Raw genomic sequence first — 4463 nt, forward strand, 5'->3', positions numbered from 1 at the left:
AATGACCTGTAATGTTTTGGGGGCAACCGGGACTTCCTGGCCAACAACTCACTGGAAGGTATACCATCCTTGGCAACAAAAATTTTCTAGTAACAATCTATGGCTTCTGGGTATTGCATTGTCCAAAAAAGTAGGTTTTCATATGATTTATTTACATCCTTTTAGATTTTGATTAACCCTCCCTCTACTTTTCCTTTATTCAATCTTTCCATTCACTTCTCTTAGGCCTTTTCAGTCCCATTAAAAGCCAAGCTGTGTTTGTTACTATGGCTCTGTAGTATAGGTAAAAATAAGGTATGGTGATACCACTAGCCTTATTTTTGTTGCTCAGTATTATTTTAGATATTCGAGGGTTTTTGTGCTTCCAAATGAATTTTTGGATTTTTTTTCTATTTCCATGAAGAATGCCATTGGAATTTTTTTTAACATCATAATTTTATTTTTGCCGTGACCATCTATAAGCCTTAAAAGGTAGTGTTAAATTAAGGAAATATTACACAAAGCTATATTTAACAATCAGGTATACTTATGAGTTCTCTTAAATAGAGAGAAATTAAATCATGCTTTCTGAATGGCTAGTACATTAAGCAGACTATAATACTCTTATAAAGAGCAGTGTTGCAGTCACACAATGTACTAGAAATATTCTTGTACCACTTCAGTAATCCTCGGGAAAGATGTTAGCACTGATTCCTAGGTCATCATTATGGTCATTTTCAAGTTCTTTCTGGTTTTCTTCAGTGATGCGCTTGCTACACGCTCCTTCCAGGTGTCTCTCTCTCTTATGAGTACAGGATGGGTCCTTCTCTTTGATCTTGGGATGTGAGTTAGTGGTTTCTCTTTCCATAGCACATTGTAGACAGTTATAAAACCTTTCGATTCTCTTCTTGTTTTCCTCCATTTTTTGATTTGCTATATTTAACAGGAAGTCAATATAGTCTTCCGTCACCATCAGTTTTCCTTTATGGCTTAATGGAACTTCCAGGTCATGTGTGCTCCGGACAGCCAGCATAATCTTCTCTCGCCTTCCCACTGTGATGCCGGAGTTCCTGAAGCCAGAATCAATTGCCACAGAATGCAGAGTCTGCGCATCCTGCAGCTGCCGACATTGCATGTGGAGAACAAATGGTTCAAATTTTTTTTTTAATTTTTATTAGTATTTTCCATGATTATATATAAAAAAAAAATCCCATGGTAATTCCCTCCCTCCCCCAAAATGGTTCAAATTTTAAAACAGCATCCCCACTGGCTTTCTCCCGAGCCACCATCATATCATTTTTTTCACAAGGTTTGTGTGTGACTAGTAGCCAAGAACAGTTTTGTTTCTGACCTTCAAAACCATCTGAGCTCTAAAATAACAAATACGTTGATATAACTATGTAATATTTACAAAATAATAAAATAAGTCCAATGCATTGCATAATAGTATAGACTTTCTTAATGTAAAGTGTCACCGAAAATAATACAATATATTTAGGTATCAAGTTAACCTAGAACAAAAATAAACTCGAAATATTTTCATGTAGGATTCGAATGGTAAAAGGGCTCAAATATTTTTCTGAAACGTGGTCCTGTCTTTTGCTTTGTGCAGCTGGGGATGGATTCCCAAGGCAAGCATCCTCATGAAGCAGGAAGGGGCTGGGTTTGTGAAATTTCCCAAGCTGGTGAAGTCAATAATCCCACGAGGTGGTATGCTCCCTCCTCCGCTCTTTCCTACAGAAAACACCTAGCGGGCCACCAGGAGGCGGGGGCCGCCGTGGCGGGTACGAGGGAGCGGGGCCTGCGGCTCAGTCCTTCGCGGTTCGGAATACAAGGCCCGGCTACGCGGGCCGCCCAGACAGCCTCGCCGTCATCAGGGGCGTCGGGAAGGCACAGATACCCTCTTTATTGTACGACTCAGCTGCCCCGGGAGCGGGGTCCCCTTGAAGCGGAAGCGGCGGCGCGCAGGGCCTCACCCCGTCCACGAGGACGACGCGGCCCGCGCAGGAGCTGGTGGTGAAGAACCGCTGGCGCGAGTTCAGCAGCCGCACGAGCTCCGCCGCCCTCGTCCACGCTGCCCTTCCGGCTGAGGTCCGCTTTGCTCAGGCTCTGCGCCTTCCATCTGCGGAACGCTGCGCTGGGGTCCTTGGGCTCGGCGCCCCCAGTCACGTCTCTCCGCCGCAGTGCGCCTCTCGCCTCTCTCTAGGCGCCGCCATCTGGCCCCGAAGGGGGCCTCGCCATTGGAATTTTGATGGGGATTGCATTACATGTGTAGATTGCTTTTGGTAAGATTGCCATTTTCACAATATTGATTCTTCCAATCCAAGAACAAGGGTGTTTATCAGCTCTAAAAGTTTGCTGGTAGAGTCTATAGGGTCCTTTATGTATAGAAGCATACCATCTGCAAATAATAACTTGATTTCTTCCTTTATTTGCATTCCCATTTACAGTTTTTAATTTATGTGTAACTCCAGAGACCAAAACCAAACCTTGAAATTGAAGAAGTTCAAGTATAATTTCAGATTTCATATTAGGATTGTTCAAACCAATACTTTATTTGTCTTTTTTTAAAAGTATTTTATTTATTTGACAGAGAACGATGGAGAGAGACAATGGATATGCTAGGGCCTCCAGCCACTGCAAATGAATTCCAGATGTGTGCACCCACTTGTGCATCTGGCTAACATGGGTCCTGGGGAATAGAACCTGGGTCCTTTGGCTTTGCAGGCAAATGCCCTAACTGCTAAACCATCCCTCCAGCCCACTTTATTTTCTTAATCCCAATTACTTTTGGTGGTGGTGGTGGTGGGAGGCAGGGTCTCACTCTACAACAGGCTGACCTGGAATTTATTATGTATTCTCAGGGTGGCCTCGAACACACAGCAATCCTTCTACCGCTGCCTCCTGAGTGCTGGGATTAAAAGCGTGCACAACCATGCCCAGCTTAAAATTTTTTTTTATTATTAGATATGGACATATTTTGTATGTAAACATCACATGTTGGTACCATTCGTTCCCTCCTCCCTACCCCTTTTCTGAAGAGGCCTTCCTCATTGGGGATGCAGGTCAACCCCATGGGTATTGTGGGTCATGCATTATGGGGAAGCAGTCACTTATGGGGGAGAGGCAATGTCTCTGTGCAGAATGTCCCAACTTGTGGCTCTAACAATCTTTCTACCCCCCTCTTCCACAAGATTCCCTGAGCCATGCTGGGATCATTTTAAGTCTACTTCAGTGATGGGCACTTATAAGCATCTAGATGTCTAGTTTGTTAAGCTGTTGAGTGTCCTCAGTATAACTAAAAGAGCAGCATTCTTGCTCATTTCCCCAATTCCTCTGTGGTTTCAGCTGGGGCCAGGGTGAAGTGCACTGGGTCATTTATCTCCTCAAGTCCAGTTCCCATCTGAAAAAGAGAAACAGATTCTCCAATGGAGAGTGAAGTCAGCACCAGTTACATGGGATAATCATTATTAAGTTAGAGAGAATTATAAGGGTTCAGACACTTTTATAATGTAAGGTTAGTGGGAGCTTGACAATGGAAAGCAGAATCATTATCTGGATATGATTCTGACTTGTTTCCCAGTTACAGATATAGTTACCTTTCCACTGAGGGGATCTGTTAGCCAACCCAAGAGCAGTTGGTTACCCACCATGGCTATGTCCCACTATTGCACTTGTGTGAGCATCACGTCAGGTTGTTTGCTTCTGAGTTGCTTAGACTTTGAGTTGCTTGGACAGATGTTGACCACTTTCCCCTGGTAGCTCATGTAGCACCTTCCAGTACTAGACAGGCTAATTATCTGAGGACTGGCTCTCCTCTGAATTCCAATCAGGTCTCTTTCCATGGTGCTGACAGTGATTGGTGTCTTCAGCAGTAGGGGCTTACCATTAACCTCTAATAGGTAATCAAGTGGTCTGACAAAAGTCTGCCTTGTTTGTTTTGGGAGCTCTAGTAGGTCTCTCTGATCAACAGCTCATTGTGGATGTAGACCACATCCTGTTACAGGGGATTACAGGCCAGCAAAAAGGCAAAAGAAATAAGCAAAATCCAGAGAAGAAAGAGAAACAGGAGAAATTTGAGGTTAGCTATTGTCTCACTTTCTCCAGGTCCCTTCGATTCAGGTGCTCACACGTTTGCTTGAGGGTTCCACCTCATAGTCTGATTTCTAGGATATAGGATTCTATGGTAACAGTTCAATTTGCATTCAGATTTTGTGTCCTCCCCCCCCCCCACTCACACCCTTTTCCTTCTCCCAAGCCCTGCCCTCCCTACTGTCCAAGCCTCAAGATGCTACCAGTTATGTCAGCAACTTGGGCTGATCCAGGTTAGGAACTGCAGATGATCGAGATCATGTGACGATTGTGTTTCTGTGATCGTGTGAGTTCACTTAAAATGATCTGTTCCATGTTCAACCATTTTTCTACAAATTCCAATGTGTCATTTTTTTTCTTATTGCTGAGTAGAATTCCATCATGTAGATATA

The 4463-nt window shown here is 43.6% G+C and overlaps 1 pseudogene; it reads right to left on the reverse strand.

The window, feature by feature from the left end:
• Positions 1-631: 631 nt before the first annotated feature.
• Positions 632-4135, reverse strand: LOC101615393 (annotated as a pseudogene).
• Between the last annotated feature and the right edge of the window lie 328 nt (positions 4136-4463).

The sequence above is a fragment of the Jaculus jaculus genome, chromosome 8 (genome assembly GCF_020740685.1).
Source record: "Jaculus jaculus isolate mJacJac1 chromosome 8, mJacJac1.mat.Y.cur, whole genome shotgun sequence".
Lineage (NCBI taxonomy): Eukaryota > Metazoa > Chordata > Mammalia > Rodentia > Dipodidae > Jaculus > Jaculus jaculus.